The 20,209-nt window shown below is 35.0% G+C and overlaps 1 long non-coding RNA gene across 1 annotated transcript in view; it reads right to left on the bottom strand.

The window, feature by feature from the left end:
* Positions 1–7,047: 7,047 nt before the first annotated feature.
* The window catches only part of LOC140322103 (uncharacterized), an 86,481-nt gene continuing 73,319 nt past the window's right edge, over positions 7,048–20,209 (bottom strand). Inside the window, exons 2-3 of the long non-coding RNA XR_011919137.1 lie at positions 14,080–14,134; positions 7,048–7,154 (exon numbers count right to left, since the gene is read on the bottom strand). This is a non-coding gene — a long non-coding RNA (uncharacterized lncRNA). The remainder of the gene's footprint in view (positions 7,155–14,079; positions 14,135–20,209) is intronic.

Here is a 20,209-nt window from a genome sequence, read left to right as displayed (position 1 = left end):
TTTGTGAGCAAAACGGGGTTCTGGAAGTCTTTTTAAAGGTATGCTTTTGCCACTATTCAGAAAATGTATTAAAAAGAACCCACTTTGTAAATTTGTATTACTCCATAATGCATTTTTATTTAACTTTTAGCTCTACTCTAAAAAAATAAATAGGAACAATAATAATGAAGTTCAGATAATCCATGAACAGAATATCTGTGAGAACAACAAAAACATAGAAATTAAGCTATGACAGCTAATGAAATTCCAATGTGTGTGTGTGTGTGTGTGTATGGAGGGGAGTGTTCACTGATTCGCACCCAGTCACTTAATTATGATCACTGCTTTTTGTTAATACCATTTTTCCATTTTAAAAGTACTTTTCAACCCTATTTAAATGTACATTGTTTTATAAAATAAACCTGGCAATTGCCAAATTTCTAGCTAGGCCACATTAGTGAGGTAGAAGGAGAGGAACCTGGGCACTTCACTTACAAAATATAGCAACCTCCGGTAATTAAAGTCTCTCATAGCTATAGTGATTCTTGAAATTCAGACCTATTCACAGAATCACTGCCTAAAATACCTCCAGTGTCAAAATCTTCCCCTGTTCTCATTATGTTTAAGCCCACCCTTCCACTAATTACTCCCATAAGTTGTCTCACAACGTTGAGAGATACATATGGCATGATCCAGGTTTGCTGGATCACTCAGATTACCTGATAAAGGTGTATCTTCTCCAGCCTTAGAGAGATTTAATAAATCAGGCCCATTGTAATTATTAAAACGGTGGGCCCGATTTACTAAAGCTCTCCAAGGCTGTAAAAGATACACTTTCATCAGTGAGCCTGGGTGATCCAGAAAATCTGGAGAGGATCTAGTCCAGGATTGAAAACATTTGCCAAATAGCTAATTAATTTTAACAAATCTATTCCAGGGTTGTGGAATCACCCAGGTTCTTTGATAAAAGTGTATTCTTTCTATCCTTGGAGAGCTTTAATAAATTAGGGCCATTGCATCAAATAAAATCATATCATGTCCTGAAACAGCAATGTACAATAATGTAGGTAGGAATATTATTCATATAGGTATTGTCAAGTTAACCACTGCATACTGCATTGGTGTAGACATTTGGCTTCAAAGACTAGTTGCACCCACATTCACAAAATGTCAAGTGATTCTTGATATTTTGAATGTCACAAGAAATGTTTTGTCACGCAGCAATTCAGAATTTGTGAGCAAAAGTTCAGATAAGAAAATTATAAAAAAAGTTAATATAGAAAATATAAATAAAGTCAAAAGTCCTGTGATCAGCAATGCACATTTATCTATTATAATTGTTGTGTGCTTTACCTGTGGATTTATTTGGATAATAAAACTCTTTCTAAAATAAAAAAATATTTAAAGTAACATTCAGCTTTATAGGATTTATTCAATGATGTGCTCAAAAATGATTGGTTTACCAACTAGCATATATTTCTAAAAATATGGAAAGTTGACATAAGCTTCAAATACTTTAATAAAAAGCTTTGGTATTCTCATGTTTGACATTTATGAACAATTGCACTCACAATAATTTATGGATACTCTCAGCTGCACTTGCAAAACAGCATGGGAAGAGAATCCAATTCAACAACTTTTGAAAGCTAATAAATTTCAGGTTTCATACATGGCACATAACCAGATCAGATTTTGAGTAAATACATTTAAAGGATTAAAAATGTGTTTACATTTCGTAGAGCATATATATATATTTACACACACACACACACATAATGTTTGCTGTATAAGGCAACTTTGCTATATAAGGGAAGCTTAACATTCTTTTAGTGAATAAACCCACATGTCTGTTGCTAATGGCCTTCAACAGTATCTCTATCAAAGTTTAGAAGATGTTTAGAATGAGTTTGAATTATTGGGGTCCCTACCCTAACATTGTGAGTGTATCAGCATCAGTTTCTACTTTAAAGGCATACATTTGGTGGTTAGAGTTCCTCTATATTGGTACATTCTGTGGAGCCACAAGTCCAAAGCATTTGGACTCATTGGATTACATAGTTTCTACACATATTCCTATGAAAATTTAGCCAGAATAGGTGTAATAAAGTGTGGCCACATGGCATCACACCTTCTAAGTACACCTTCACCTTGCTGTTAGGGTGAACGGGTGACAAGTTTGGCCATCCACTAAGACTTGTTAACAATAAATAACTTGTAACAAGTTAGGCATTTTCGAGAGCTGGAGTGACTTTGAACAACAGCTAAACTTGGTACTTAGCAAACTGGACCATAACTGATTGCTAAGACAACACTTGCTTAACAATGATCTTCACAATGAGTCCTAAATGGACATTATTAGGAAAATATCTAATTGAATAAAAAGTGAACAGAAAAAGTCAGACTGTTGAAAGACTCCTAAATAAGATTGGGTTACAGCACAGTGTTTTGTGCCTAACCCAGCCAGTCACTCTGTGCCTCGCATGGACAAAGTTAGGGTTTACATATTTTCAAAGTTCTCTCTGTCTAAACTGCACCCTGTTTCTAATATTTAATCATCTACCCAGATATGAAGGAAAAGGTAAGATAGTTTACAATGTAACAAGTCATCTGCTTCCAATTAGGCTTTGGTACTGTGGACATTAAATCTTCCCTATCAATAAGGTGGCAGATTTGCTACTAATTGCAAAAGGTATGAAAAACAAACTGTTGAACATGATTTAAAAAAAGACAATTATAATGCTTCTTCTCGTTATTCTTCCTGCCTAAAATTCACATATTCTTTTATTTCTGTATATAAAAGTTCTCAAGTTTAACATACCCTGGAACCCTACTATGCTCAGAAACATGCTAATGATATTAAAAACAAAAGCATAAATCAGCATATGGGCCATGAAAATAACAACAGACAATACTTGCATTTAGATTCTAAAAGAGAGACCATGCTAGCTCCCAGTGTAGGATCCTAATCATTGTCCCTACTGTATAATTAACCTTTTTTTAGACAAATCAAAGCTATCAAGGCAGGCTCATGTTGGCATAATATGTTGCTAGTGTCACTAACTAAATGATTAGGATTTTCAGGGAACCATAAATAGTATTTTTTGTACACATTGCAAGATAAACCATCACATGTCAGTTCTTTCTGAAAATTACAAAGTTGAGCCATCGGTGTATGTAATCATGTGCCCATTACTTCACGAAATAAGGCGGACATTTTTACCAGCAGATTCTAATTGTCACTAGCTGGGGTTCTAAATAAAATGCAATCTTAAGTGTAACAAGATTTACAAGGAATTTGTCAGCATATAAACAGGGAAGCTGCAATTGCTGACTTGATTTTGAAAAAGCATTCTACTGAGCAATTGTGTTTATCTTTATTTTACTTTTAGTCACTGCCCTGAAATGAGAGAAACATGAGTTTGAAACATGGAAGAGAATGGCTGTCAGTTTTTTAGTTTTCAGAATTTCTTTACTATAATGTAATGTTTATTGTGTACGACTTGGGAGCCAAGAGAGGGAGAAGTACTGAATATGTTGAATGGGGATATTACTGAATATGTTGAATATGAATATAGTACTGAATATGTTGAATGGGGATCCAAGCCTTTTTAGGAAAAGAATGGCCTCCCAAGGGATTTTGAGAATTATGACATGTAAGTAAGAGTTTATATATACAGAAAATATTCTTATCCAAAAGATGCTAGACAATGGGATATGGTGTCCAGGGTCTATCATCCTTGGAGGCAGTTGGACATTCTTGCTAGGATTAGGTAATAAAAGAACAATGTTTTGTATGAGTTTGTTTAGTAAATAATACTGATGGAGCATTTAACTATACATAACAAACTTTCCAAATTATTTTAGGTAGGATGTTAAGTATTTGTCCCAGGCATATTTTACACATTTCCAAAGCTATTACATACTGTATGAGATGAAAGCTGTAAGTGTGAGTTTGTGAATTTAGAGGGAGAAAGGGGCTGTCCCAGCAGTAGCTCTCAAGTTTGCGAGGGATAGAAAGCAGAATTTCTAGCTGTCAGGGATTCAGGAAATGTCTAAGGAGGAGGTACGTGAGGTATTCTCTAGAAATAGGTTTTGTTTTTTGTAAACACTGAAATGAGATTTTACTATTTAGATTATACATTTTATAAACACTATAATGTCAATTACATAACCACCAGGTGAATTGACCTGGACTTTCCATCCTAGTTAGTGACTGCAAACAATGTTTGCAAGGAAAATATAAGGAAAAATTGGTTTACCAAAATATAACACCAAGGTATGGCCTAGGTGTGTGTGAGTGTTTGAGAATGGAGTATTTGGGCTTCAAGGAGACTGAAATCCATTATATTGATTTTGGATGTGATATATAATATAATATTAAATCCGCAGCAGGGCTTCTCTTGTGTAAAGTGTTGTCAGTCAGGTGCAGTGTTAGGTCTCACTGAGTTATATATCTAGATATAAGTTTCTAATATGATATCCATCCTCCACAATTCGGTAGGTTTATTGACTTGTGTCTTTCACTGTTCAAAAAATTAATTTGCAAGACGCATGGGTAGGGCTGTAACATATTAGGGAAGTTTAGGCAAATAAGACATCTGTATAGCATTACTAAGCCAAACCAAATACATTGGACTTGATTTATTAAAGCTCTTCAAGGCTGGAGAGGGTACACTTTCATCAGTGAAACTGGGTGATTCAGCAAACCTGGAATAGATCTGGTCCAGGATTGAAAACCTTTGCAAACAAATAGCTAATGACCTTTAGGAAATCCATTCCAGGTTTCCTGGATCACCCAGTTTCACTCATGAAAGTGTATCCTCTCCAGCCTTGGAGAGCTTTATTAAATCACGGTCATTGTGAGAAGGAACCAAGCATTAGGCACGTTTTCTAATAATGTAAGTACTTCATGATAGTTGATTTGATTCTCATTGCAGCAATAAAGGATCAGCCCAAATAGAGACGCCCATCAGAAGGTGGTCTTCTCAGCCAGTATTGACTAGAGATAGGGCTTGAATGATCTTCTTTTTTAAGACAGTGATAGGAGCTATTTATAAAATAGTTGATAGGGGTGTTTCTAAACCAACTTGTCTTTCTTTCATTCTGCTTGAATCAAATGTTTTTTTTTTGGATTAAAAGTAATAGAACCTAAAGACGATGTTTCAGGGACAGCCTTGGGAGTCTACAACCCAAAGCTCTGTGGATTAGGGGTATATTTTGATGTTCCACCAATATTTCTGGAGCCACTTCCTGATACAATGCCATCACAGCACCCTGCAGGCCTAATATTAACTTTTCCTATCACTCTTACAGCCCTCTAGAATGGTGGTATCATCATCATCTATTTATTGTCTTAGGGAGTTAGAATGGTGGCTCTAATCTCCTTCAATAGTTCACAGAAGAGTTGTATAGAAGCAGCTGTAATCTCCTGGAGACTGAGGAGACTGATCCAGGGTGAGGGGTTAAGGAGCAGGTGGGAAGAGCTGCAAACTTTCTGTTGAAGGTATTTAGTCTGCAGAAAGGGTTGAACGTGCAGCTCCCTCTGGGCTCAGATTCTTGTGTGCCATTTTGGCTTGAGTGTGGAGAAAAGGCTGTTAGTTGCACGGTAGACAGTTTTTAGTTTTTTATTGATTTTGTTGTGTATTGAGTGTGTCATTTGTTATCGCTCCTGCTATGGACAATTTTGTTAACCACCTGGGCGGTTACCCCGAGTCTGGTTCGGGGTAAGAAAACTTGCTAAAAGCGTTTACCTTGTCCCCACAGCTTCTCCGGAGATGTCTTCTCTCTTAATAAATGTTGGACATATTTCGGGGAGTTATGCCTAAGAATTATAGCCTACAATCAAATAAATTTCCATGCAAAAAATGTAACGCTTTTTGCATGGAAGTACGGAAAGAATTAAAACGCTCAGCTTTCGCGTACGCGTCCCCCTGTGATTCCTGTTGATGTCAGTGCATACTCCCATTGACGGGGGTCGTAGCGGGAAATTTAAATATTTTGTATTGGATTCAATACCAAGTCCTGTATTAAATCCAATACAATATAATACAAAATATATTTATGTGGTTTTGTCTATTGGTATTTGACGTTGGACTGTTTTAAAATTTACCACACTAGGGAGGTGTTTTAGAAAAATATATTACTATACAGTATACCGAATTATTGCATTTTCAGTATTTTTTATTTATTTATGCATTCTTGTTTAAGTTTTTTTTTACATGATTGTGTGTTTCAAACTTTATTATTTTCATGATATCTACTAGACCCTTGTTTGGACATATTCCTGTAAGTTACAGAACTACAATTAAAAAAAAAAAATTAATGAAAAACAGTGTACTGCTTTTGGTACAGAAATCCAGACATCAGTGAAACGCCCAGGTGGTTAATGATAAATCAATACCAGAAATTGATAATCTCTCTTTACCATGACAGCCTAAGAACGTTCCTGCTAGTACTGCTCCTCTTTATCCCTACTCACTGACTGAAGCATGGAGCCACAACTTACTTGTCTCTCCATGCAAACTGTCACACTTTGTCTAAAGGGCATCTTGGGCTCTAAGACCCTCAACCCTGGAGGACACACCTTAATACACTGTAGAATAATATAATAATATAATAGTTATATCTAAGTATAAATTCCACATATATTTTTAAGAAAAAATGCACATTTAGAATTGTGTTACTGCAGAATTTAAAAACTGCATCCTAAATACACACATCAATAATCAAAGTACTACTTTTTAGTACATTACTGAAGCAACAGATTTATTTGTTATTGGTACAATTGGTGGGGTACATGTTTGTATTTATTTATTTTTACTTATACTAGATGAGCTTTAAAGCAAATTGTAAAACACAAGAGTCCCAGGTGCTCACTGCTTAATCATCTGTTTTTTTAATTAACAGCAGAATTTTATCAACTAAAGACAGTTTCCAAAAAAATGTATTGTTGGGCTTTAAAGCACTTAACAGCAATAAAGACTTAAACGTAGCTGCCTAGGTCTATGTACAACTTTTACATCTTACAATTTACATTAAAAAAAAAGAAACCGTCAAAGTATAACTTACTTCTTTGATGAATAGCCCCAGTTGTCAGCTTTCCCCAAATGGTTCCAATAAATATTATCATAAGAATTGTCCCCTTTGTTGCCTTCTGCAGATATCTTTTATTCATTCTGTTACAATAAATGAAATATTTTAACATTTATCAAGTCTATAAATTTAACATTTAAAGTAAATATTAATAAACATTTTTAACACCTACATTTACTGTCCAATCATAACAGATCCGTATTAGAAAAACAGATAAGCATTATGTATATATGCCATTATACTTTTGAATGTAATAAATGAAACCCCAGCACCTTCAAAAACCCATGAAAAAAAAAACATGGTCTACAATTCCATAGTAGTTTAGAAGTAAGAAATCATTACAAGCAATGTCATTTAATAATCCTTGTATTCATACTATTGTAGTATCAATGGTTAACAACTAGTTTACCCACATATTCTGAAGCTGAAGCATAAATGCAGCCAAGCACATTTTGGACAGTGTAGGAAAGGATTTCAACATGTTTTTATTGCTATTCAGGACTACCTTAAGAGGTCTACCTTAGTTACTTTATATTATATTATTGAATGAATATTTACTGAATAATAATATTTTAATGGACACTTATAATAAATGTAGTATTTTGTCTCTAAATTCAGATTTTTTTTTGAAAAAGCATTTTTTGGACTGTTAGCCACTAGATTAGCTTTGTACCAGATGGAGCTTCCTTAAGTCAATCCCCACAGGTGAAAGTTAAAGATGGGGATCATTTCAGGCTGCACACTGCTGGAAATGTTTCCTTTCTTTAAACCAGCTCAGCCTTGGATAGGTTAGTTGTACCATCCTAGCACTTGGTTCCTCCCAGAACTTGGTTTCAGGGGATACAAGAGATGCTGTCTGAGAAGGGGCAAGGGTTGTCAGGGAACCTTTTAGGTGGGCATGGCCATGAAAAAGGACAAGGTTTGGAGAAAACAACAAAAGGTGAGTTAGGCAAAGTTCATACATGGAAGGCAAAGTACTGAGTGGATTGTTCAAAAATGTAAAATAGTTTGTGGTCAGAAAAGAAAAAGTCACAAGTCAAACACTGGAGATTGGTCAGCCAGCTGAGTAATACAAAGAATTCAAAGGGTATGTGGATGGAAGAGAACAAGTCAAAACTACAGCACAGAAAGTCAGCCACCCAACTCAAAAATCCAAGGGAGTCAGAATAATCATGGTAAGGAGAAAACAACACAGTGCTTTATCCAGGCAGCAAATAGTCAAAAAATACTAAGATCAGCACCTGAAAATTAATAACAAAATGCACACCCTTGCAATTAGCAACCACTTCTCTATCACAGGCATAGCAGCTGCGTTCACATGCAGCTTTACACAGATTCCATTCAATCAGGGGTCAAGGTGCAAAATTCAGGAGAAGTCAAAAGACTGAGTAGTAGGCTCCTTAATGTGCCAGCCTTTGCCACCGGGATGATTAAGTACTGCTAGAATGGACAGATCTCTTTCATGGACACAGGTACATATGTAGGAGTGCACATCCTACATATGCCAGGAAAGCCCCTGGTGGCAGTGGCTGACATGATATTATGTTTTTTAGGGTACATTCTTACAACCAAGCAGGACTCCTCCCTTGATGTGTTCACCTCTTTTAGAGGGCTTAAACTTAGGGGTCTGGGCTGTAATGCTGATCCAATTGCTTCAATATTTTCTCTTTGACCCTAAACAACTATTTACCAGGACACACGGAACTCTTGATTTCTTACATAGTTATATAGTTAGTCAGATTGAAAAAGACATAAGTCCATTAAGTTCAACCACTAGGTAACCAAACTACAAACTATAGTATTCCAGATAAAACCACAATTGGTTTACAGGTGAAAGGGTAATGAGGCAACCAGACAACCAGTAATTTAGGCACATACCAAGCAATGGAACTCTGTATATTTTCCTGAGGACAGTTGTTCTTTAACTGCGAGACTATGCCAGTAACATTTTTCAGGCATATTCAAAAAAGATTTATCAAAGTTTCTAGGATAAACATTATTCAAGCAGCCAAGCATTGTATGGGAAGCGACTTCAATTATTTTAGTTATTATCTTGAATGTATTCCAGTAATTATCTGTGAAACACATTTTGAGCAACTTACTGTACATGGAAAATTAATCGGATTTTACTCGGTCTGCATTTGTGGCAGAAGTAATTAACAAGTTGATTCACTAGAATAATAATCCATCCATATAACTTAACTTTTGGATAATCCTTGAAAATTTTAAATACATATGTCAAAATGATTTTGTAAGGGTTTACTAGAGTATTTCAGGATGTCCTTTTAGCATTTAATACCAAGTTAAATCTGTAAAGCCTATATGGTAAATCTTAAACAGAATAGGTAGTATATAAATGTAGACATGGTGAATGCTGCCAATTACAATATGTTTAATCCATCCCCTGTAACTATTTCTTTACAGCCTTATTTTATGCACATTTAAAGACAAAATACATTGTTTCAGCCTGGGGATGAATTGAAATTAAATTATTAGTAGTACTTACGCACCCAAATTTGCCATGCAAATGTTTTTACAGGTAATCCACTCAAAACAGATACTTAGAAGGGGGGTGGACAATGATGGACTGAAATATTTGCTTCTATCTTCTATCCCAGACTACAGCTGCAAGACCTAAGTTGTAGGGCAAATAAACCAATGCCAGAAGCCTTCTGAATTCTTTGTTAATAGTTTTACATTGCCAGTTTGTGCTTGAAGTTAGTAAGAATGGGTCAGTGCAGTGGGACTACAACAATATAATTTACTGCTATAAATGACTTGCTTCTGAGATTAAACATTTGCTTCAGCAACTCCAACATCAATTATAAGTCCATAAGGAAAGTTCAGCTAAATGAGCATCCTGCCAGCACTCCTTGCAAAAAGCTTGCACTGTGCAACCAGTATCTGTTTGCAATACCCAGTGTAGCCAATAAAAGAAAAAATGTTAAATTACCATTTTCTTTTATTTTTTCCTATTTATCAATGTTTTCAATAGAAAAATATGGCAATCCTAACAAAAAAAAGGTATGGATTATGGGTGAAAACACTGTTAAATAGATTATTTTATCTGTACATGTGCGTGTCTGTATTTATTTTAATATTTACATCTCCTTAAAGTTCCAGTAATGGTATAATTCAATCTATTTATCAATATATTGCTATTGTCGAGGAATCCTACCTAGGAATCTACAAATTATGTTTAAATAGACTGAAAACTACTATTATCATTCAATGATAATGACATGTTCCTATGGGACCCTCTGACATCCCCAGCAATGTGATGACAATATTGTGTTCAAAGGTTGCATTTCACTTGCAAAAATTAGAATTTTCAAAAGCTTTTAGTGTGACATTTAACTCTTTTATTACTACATTGAAATTGTTTGTTTTTTGTTTTTTTAAAGTAAAATTTGCTCAAAAATATCCCATCGTCAAATTGCAGCGAAAAAATGAGTAGTGTTGGTGTTTGGATTCAGGTTGTCCTTATATTCGACCCAAATAAGGCTGTTCAATTTTGGATAGACCCAACCCGAAAAACACAGAATTCAACGGTAAAGATTCTGGGAAAAAAATGTAAAAAATGTGTTTAAAAAAAATAATAATAATTTTAAAGTAAATTATTGAATGTTTGTGTTTTTTTAACTTTTTTTTTTTCCCACAATGACTTCACAAAGATTTTCTCACAATGACATTATGTTTTTCGCGGCTGTGCAGCCATGGGAATCCTCCTGTCATTGCGGGATCTCCGGGCACTATACGTGATGAATGGGGAATTGTCTCCATTCATCACCTGTAGTGCCTGGACATTGTAGTGGAACTGCAAAGGTAATCTGCAGTTTAGCTCCATTGTGACGTCACGTGGGAAACTGAACTGCAGATTACCTCTGCAGTTCCACTATGATCTCTGGTCACTACAGGTGATGAATGGGGATAGAGTTTCTCTATCTAAGAATACATAGTAGTAGCACAGCGCGGCAACAGCAATTGTTGCTGCAGCACTGTACTATGTATTCTTGGATGGAGAAACTCTATCCAACAACACATACAACTAGTAAAGGGCTGCAAGAGTAATCTGATTGCTCTTGCAGCCATTAAAAGACCTGAACTCTTGCACCATTGACTTCAATGGTGTTCGAATTCGTCATTTGATCACCCAGAGAATTTCTCACTATTTCATCAAATAGCTGTCGAATTGAATAGTGAGCTATTCGACCAACACTAAAAATGAGCAAAAAAGTTCATGATAAGGAATTTAAGGTGTACAGATAATTGAGCATTAGAAAGAACTTTGCATAAACATATAATGTGAAGAGCTTTACTAAGTGGAACTTAAATCAAAATTTCCCCTACATTCCTACAAATTCCTGTAGAATTATTGTACTGTGAAGTACATGGAACTGTGTCTTTTACACCTTCAGTGAATTTCCCAATTTAGGTATGTTGCATAGGCTTCATGTTCAAGTGTCAAATAAACCTGAATATTAGTCATTGGGCTTGGAATGAATAAAGTCAAACATGGACAATCAAATTTGGCACTAAATGGGATCAATACAATACGGTCAATACCATATGTTATATCTGTCAATGTAGAGTATAAGTGGCTCAGCAAATCCAACTGGTAGACTTCAGCTGTCGTAGTCTACTAGCAGTTTTTTTCACTACTGCTGGGATAGGGAGGCATGCAGCAGCACAGAGGAGTACTCAATATTTAATTTGCAGGCAGACCTTTATTGCACTGATTAGTTTTCTGTTTGGTCACCAGGACAGGAAGTGAGGCAATACAGCCATATAAACCTGACTGGTTCTACCCTCTTCCCACTCTAAACGAACACCAACTCCTCTGGACTGCTCTATTATTTGTATACCCACATATTGTAGCCTACTACACTGTAATATACAGTAATACTTGTTATTGTCACAATGTTCAATACATTTGATGAACTCTCTATGTAAGTGCTGTTGTATGAATATAAGAAAATAATTAAAAGATATTTGTTTTGTTCCCTTCTCTTAAAAACTGCAATATTGGAAAAAACTGACAGTACAAAAAATTGTTACCAGAAAATTGTCTATTATGTTTTACCAATAACTACTTTTTAGGATCAATAATTCAAGTTGAATGTACAAAACAATAAAAAAAAAAATTGTTGTGTGTTTTTTAGGAGATAAAGGATTTGTACTGATTTGTACTTTCACGTCTTCTGATTAACTACTCCTGCTAAAAAAGCCATTGACAGCAATGAATAGCTCACATTTCGAAAAAAAAGAATAGAGAATGTTTTAACCATCTCAAGTGCACATCTCAGGAATCCGCAAGAAAACTGTACCACACTAAATGCGACTCTGCGGTGAAACAGTGATTTCCCAAGAGCACTCTCGTGAAGGATATATTTCAACAAAGTGCTTGTTTCCCAATAGGAGAGGAAATGTGTTTTGATCCTATTCTGACTGATGCACAACCCAGATCTTGCAAATCTTGATCAACAAAAAAAAAAAAAAAAGCAGGGAAAGCTTTCTAAAATTAAAGCCAAGTAGAGCCTAACCCTTTAAAGTAGGCATAAGTAAAAAGTCTGTGACAATATTATTGGTATTTGTATTTAGTGTGTTCCAGTTTATAATCACTTCAAGTTATTGACCTATTGTTTAAGTGTTTCTCTTTAGTGTAACTGAGTATTTAAATAAACAATAAAATAAATGCGTGTGAAATTGACATTACAGTTATTATTAGATGTGAATTATCACAAAAGCCATTAACCACTGAATGCTATATACCAATGATTGTGATATGAAAGCAAAATGCTTACTTTTGTTAGAAAATTACTGTGAAGTGTGAGCACAGGGAATGAAAGCCTTTAGGGAAGGAGGGGTTATGGTAATGCCGAAGATGCTAATGATCATAATGACTGATTATTTGCATTTAAAGTACTTGATCTTTCAAGCAAGGTAAAGTGAAACTGTTAGTACTGCATAAAATATTGAACACACAGCTGTAGCTTAGTAATATTAGAAATCAATCAGTTATTGTACAAATATCTGCATATAAAAACTCCTCTTCTGAGCTCTACAGAAAGTTGTAAACTGGGCATTCTCCATATACTAATAAGCAGCAAGGGGGCCAGGCATTGCAATGGGAGAAATGGTTAAAAGAAGTAAAGTTCAGTTTTGAGAGGGTCATTGCATGCCTATAAAGTGCTTTAAAATTTTACCTATTTTTTTATTTAAAAAAGCTCCCCCCCATCTTAAAACTTCAACTAGACTGTTATCCAAACCTAAAGCCTGGGTGAAGAAAACAAAGAAGGGGTGGGAAGTGTGAGCACCCCAAGGGATGCGTTGTTTTTCTGTTGGGGGTGATGGTGAAATTTTGCACACTGTGAAAAAGTCCTGTACTGAAATCAAAACACAAGTACATACTTACTAACTAGGCACATCTTCAAAAAATCTGCATCATCATGGAAACCTACTTCCTGCCTTTATGAGCCAAGAAAAATAAATTATCACAAAGTATGTCTTGTATAAATCACCACTAGGGATGAGTGAGAATGCTTCTTGCATTCTTGCGGAAATTTCCTCAAACTTCCAATGGATCCGCAAAATTTCGGCAAACAGATTTCGTGAAACCATCGGAAGAGGAAATGAAAACAGCAGGATTCCCAGAGCTGCATTCAGCCCTGGGAATCCCCATTTGCAATCACGTTAATTAACCTCTAGTGCCCGGGGATTGCAGAGGATTTCCTCCTGTTCGGCGAGAGCTCTGCCTCTCGGCAAATCAGAAGGCCGTTCTCGCTTACATTCTCGCTCACTCATCCCTAATCACCACCATAAAATCCAATAGTTCATTTCAAATCATATCTGCAAATACAGGATTTTTAATAAAGAATTGTTTTATATTTGTAAAAGTCTTCAGTGTTGATTTTGGTTCATGGGACATAAATTGTCATGTGATCATAGTTTGCCATATTTACAAGAAACAATTAAATCTACAAAATGTAACATTTTTCACAAACCTACCTCCTTCATTCAAAATCCAGATTCTGCCCAGGCATACAGGAAATGCTTTAAACATCTGAAAAATAAATGATAAATTCTTATAGTGAGTATGTACAGCATGCTGGAATATAATTTTACTTGATGTTGCTAATATATTCATTTTTACTATTTTATTATTGTCAGCAACATCCAAATTGTATACAATGTGCATTTTTTTTACAAATTTTTAGGCATTTTTGATATATTTGGAGGGAAGCGTATTTGTAGGACTACATGGGAGGGTGTGTAAGGTCACATGGAGCGAAAAGCCCTGCGCTAATACACATAAACTAAACTAGGAATCTTTTTACATTTACATTAATTATACATGGAGCCTACTTTCAAAGAAAGCAGTTATTATTATTATTATCATCTTTTATTTGTAAAGCACCAACATATCACACAGCACTGTACAATAATTATGGGCTGCAGATGACAACCCTGCATACATAACAAGTACAAACAATGACACAGGAGGAGATAATGACCCTGCCCAATGGGGCTTATAATCTATGAGGTGGGAGAGCACAGTATACAGTAGATATAAGAAAATAGAAAAGCCTATATTACAATTAGGAAATGATAGCTGTCTGTTTTGGCAAGATGAAACTATATTTTAATATGTATGTCATGTCAATGACTCTGATTTTTCAGACTCAAGCATTAACATATAACTAGCATTTTCAAAATGAAAAAGTGATTGGCAGCATAGGTAAATCTTAAATAAAATGTTGCCTAAATCTTACTTTAGTATTTTCGGAGTGGCTGACTTTGACCAAGTTTGTATAAAGTCAGGGTACTACATTGGAACACTTGTTTTTGGTTATTGACTGAGAAATGAAATACAGTCATAGGTCTTGATTTAATAAAGATCCCAAAGGCTGGAGAAGATACACATTCATCAGTGAAGCTGGGTGATCCAGCAAACCTAGGCAATCACTGGCTCTAAACAAGGCTGGGACAACATGTTGCTGGCTTCAGTAGCCTCAGGCCACAGTTCATTTTCTTCTTTATTATCTCTAGGATGAGACTTGCAGGACATAGTCCAGGGTACCTGTTTAGAAGGTACCTGTTTAGAGAAGAACTATTCAGAAGTTCTTTGCTATGGAACCACTCATTTCCTCTAGATGACTGGATGCCCCTCCCTTCTGCATCTTTCCTCTTGTGGGCTCTCTTCTTTTACTATAAAATGTGCTATTACTATAAACATAAAATTATTAAACTGTATATATATTATATACTGTATATGTGTAATTATTATTAGAGGGCTTGTGAATGACAGATACAAACAATGTCATAGGTGGAGAGGAGGACCCTGGCCAAAAGAGCTTACAACCTAATTAAAATACTGAATAGGAACTATGATAGTTTTTGCATTGATTCATACTGATTCACAAACTGTGATCTTGACGATTTGCGAAATATTATCAAATGAATATGTAGGTTTGTTTGATCTGTAGAGAATCTCACACAATTCGTGAACTGCACAATTCACAGAAAATTGGACACATTTGCATGCACATATTTAGGACTTAAATATGACTTGCTAAAAAAAGATGTGTTTCACCAGACTGCTGATTTGCTCATATCTGCTAGTAAACATAATCATAACTTAAACACCACTGGTCTGAATCATAACAGTATTTTAATATACAGTATGAAAACTAACAAATAGTTTTTCCCCATATTGTATGATGAAAAAGTACAAACTGGGAATAGAATTCACATACTAAAGTACACTCCATTCTCCCCACTCATATGCAAAAGCTAAGAATTGTGTGAAAGACTCATTAGAATTCCCTGTATATGCTTAAGAAACAGAATAATTCATTCTCTTACTCATGCATTTTGTAATATTTTAGAATAAATGCCAGATTTGCAGTAACAAGAATTCCTAGCAGAATGTCATTTATTTATCTTTTTGTACAACATGATTTCATGTTATGGTTTTGATCACTGGACATTAAAATGCATATAACAACTAAGCATTGTCTTTGCCCTCATAGTAATAATAAAACCTAATATTATTTATATATTATTTATTGATATATAATAAATTATTATATAAAACAAAACTTTTTGCACTATATAATAAATGTAAAATTAAATGTATGATTTATGAAACCCTATTTAATGTACAGAGCTGAGTAATATGTTGGCACGTTGCAACTCCTGTCTATTAATAATAATAATAATAATGATAATAATAATAGAGCAACCAATCATATATAGCTTTAATGTAGTGATATTGTTATTGTTATAATTCTTCATGGTTTTCTAAAAGTCTCAGCTATTGGTTATCCAAGATGACCAATCAAAAACTTGAGTGACCTAAGGTACAGCAAACAAATAGATAAGGAAGGGAATGCATTTGTGGTAAGTCAAAGAAAGTAAAGTGTATAGAGGTTTTTGGAGAAACTCAGTAGGATAGCAATAAAACATTAAGGATAACAGATAAAAGATTTACAAATTACATGTGAACACTAGGAATGTTACTAGAAGGCATGACATTTGTTACTGCATTTTAGTCTTCCAAGATTGAAAAAAGTGAGGTTCTTTTGACAAAGCTTGGAGGAATTTCATTTTGAAAGTGTAAAAAAAGGGGTGAAAATCTTTTCAAAGAAAAAGTTTAAAACTTCCATAAGTAAATGTAATTTTCCTCTTTTTAAAACTCTCATTACATAAATATTCATATTTATACACAATAGGAATTAGAAAACTACTTAGCTTTTAACAGATGCCTCTAGAAAACGAAGGAGTGTCACCATTTAAGTGCAACAGATACAAAATGACAAAAGTTTACCCACTCAAGTTTGCCACTGGATAACCAGTTGTTAGTTCTGACATCCCTATCAGAGCCTCGGTGTAAGGGTAAAAAAAAAATTGGTCTAGGGTTGGTCTAAGGAGCAATATATTGTCAGAAAGTGCTTGCATTGGACAACTAAAGTTGAACAAAGGAATAGTCATAATGGGTATGCAACTCACAAAGCATGCTTTGGTGAAAACTGGGCATGGTTTCCAGGTACTACATATTGGTTGTGGCATGTGACATGGCAGTGGCACATACTGCACAAGGTTGAGGCTGTCCTTGTACCCAAAAAATGTAACTGCACTCCTACAAGAGATGGTTTTGCAGATGCACATAAACCTCAATGCTATATATCACATTTAAACACCGTTCTACACCACACTGTATGTTATTTATACCTACATGATATTTAGGGTCCATATGTTGCAGTCTGATCACCTATGGAAATAAACTAGTGAAATAATTTCTCCTTTTGGCAGAAGACTAATTACATAATTTCTGCCATTTCCTCAGTATTAATGTTGGTGTATATCAGGATATGTCAGGAATTAATTCTAGGAGAGCAAACTTAAGATAGCATAGGAAGGTGAAATAAACAGTATTAATATTGGCAATTCTAACACACATGCTTGGTTTATATAATGTTTTAATTTTATATTACAATTGTGTACACTAGAAGCTTGCATTTTAAAACAGATATATTCAGGAATATGGAAATTGAAGGTCAAGAAGCTCACCTCTTGAAAATACCTGTAAGTATAACTTACACACAAGCATGCTGTTACTATCTACCTGCACTGAAAGTATATGGTACATTACCGGTGGTTATGCGTTACCTCTAGCTAGCGCTTGCTGCAATTGCACATGTGACCTTAGCTGCCCAAAGGATTAACAGTTACCCCCTGAAAGGGAGCATTTGCCCGCAGCCAGAGAATTTCAGTAATGTCTGATGTCTTTAATGTGGACAGACGCTACATCACAAAAGACTTTTTATGGGGTCTGACTGTATAAAATACAAAATGTACAATATATGTATATATGTTCTTACATGGTATGCTGTTTACATTACTAAAATGGATTTATAACCCCCAAAAAAGTCTCACTTATTGAGTTTAACTGTTGAGTTATTGTTTTATCTAACCCGTGAACTCTCATTGGGATCAAAAGAAACAGCAAAAGCTATCCATGCTCTGGTGACTTGATTTAGCTTCCCTACCTGGATAAATTGAAACTACCTCTGTGTTACTCATGCTAATCCACAGCAGGTGTTTCAGATTTCAGAAAACGCGCTGATCAAAGACTGTCTGAATATAAATTACTTAAAAAAACCCACAGAAGCAGAGCTACTCAGACAAGCTTACAACTTTGTATTGCACATAAATAATACTATTTTACAACATAGCCATTCAAGACATATACAGGATAAGAAGCTTTAACAAATATCTCCTAAGACTGCCTGTGATGTCATTCTGCAGCATCATTATAGTGGTTCCTCTTCAAAGATTCTGAAAGCTGTGCTGGATCAGTATAAGGTAAAGTACCTGCTCTATGTTTGAACAGTACACTGACATCTGTGCATTGTGGTTCCCTAAAGGGCAGGTATATTACTTTATATAGCATATGTATGTAAGGCCACATATTAACATATGCATAAATAGGTGTGCTTAGTTATAAACTAGTGTGGCTCGGGGTGAATTATCCAAACCAAAAGCAGTAACCCTGAGCCACACTTGGGGTGGAATCGCCAGGGAGTTTAAAAAGCTTACCTGGTAAATGATGCCCACTGCATTTTCCAGAGATGCCCGGCATCTTCTTCTCCTGGCGATGCTGGCCTGGCATCTGCGTGCCATAATACGTTTTTTTAAATGTACCATTTTTACATTTAAAAATAATTAATATTCACACTGCTAGGGAGGGTAAAGCATAGAGATTAACAACACCCGTGACCATTTAAGCTTTAGGTTCACATGAGCAATTTTGTGACAAGCTCCTGGGATGCATGTACTGCTATGTTTGTTCAAAATGAATAAGTAGTAAATTGCCCCCATGCAAGCAGTGCAGTGGCCGTGAAGTTAATTTTTCCTAACTGCAGATAATCAACAATTTAATTATGTACAGTTAAGGATAGTTGACATCTGCCTGGCAAGTTCCCTCAAACTACTCCAACCTTTGTTCATTTCTATCAGTTGCTCAGAAAACGCCACAAGACCATGGGTAAAACCATAGGGACTTTCCAGTAGAGGGATCAGACAAAATGATTGCTGCGCTAAGAAATACCTAGGTATAGTCTATATAGTATTGCCCCATTGATCAGAAAAACTCTCTTTCTGGTCATCCAAAAAGCTTTTCAAAAACTGATTTCTGCAGGTGATAAATGGCTAATTTATAATGTACATGTATGTTAGAACTATTTCAAATGCTTTATCTTTTATTGCAAAGAAAACTCTAAAGACAATTCTAAAAGACAAAAAATAAAAAAATTACCAAAATTTAACATTTTTAAATGCATCATTATTCTATACTATCAGCACATTACGTTTTACCACATGAGGTATTCTTTATTTACCACTAAAATCCTTTGGTTTGTATAGGCAAAAGTTGATCTGAACATTTTGTCAGGTATACCAAACTGGGTGATATGCAGGAGCAGTAATTCACAGATGCAGCTGGTACGAGCAGTTGGTAATAGGCTGCAACCTCCTTTTACAGTATGCCAATGATAAAATGGTTAATACAGATGTTGACTAACCAGTTCATTCTTCTCCTGAAATTCTAATTTTATTGCGCTGGTGTGTGATTTACATACATGGTGCTACTTTTGAATTTGCATTGTATACCTAGCTAATTAGATTCCCTTTGCATTCCCTCTGCATTGGCATGCAGAATATAATAATATCACTAGTTTATTAACTGTTACCTCTCTGATCTAAAAAAGAGTGAAATGGTTATCAATAAAGCGATTGTTTTAGTACATGCAGTTGAGAATATTATTTGAGTTATCTTTGTTTTTTAACTGTGGACAGCTGATGTTTCACAGTGAAGAGTTAATTCCACAGTAACTATTTGAAATTACCACTGAAACAGTTGCCGAGCCAATTATCATTAATAAAGAGATAGGAAAAAAAAAAGCGTCTATTTATGGCAAGATCACATATCTAAAATACCCTAAAATCCTTTATTCCCATCAATAAAGTACATGAATTTATACACAGAACATATTTTAAGAGTACAAAAATGATGTTTTTTTCAAAGGACTGGTCAGATTTACACAGACAATAATTGTTTAAAATCTCTCACAAGTTT

This window comes from Pyxicephalus adspersus, chromosome 2 (genome assembly GCF_032062135.1).
Source record: "Pyxicephalus adspersus chromosome 2, UCB_Pads_2.0, whole genome shotgun sequence".
NCBI lineage: Eukaryota > Metazoa > Chordata > Amphibia > Anura > Pyxicephalidae > Pyxicephalus > Pyxicephalus adspersus.
The sequence above is the reverse complement of the archived record's forward strand: the minus strand, read 5'-3'. Positions and strand labels throughout refer to the sequence as shown.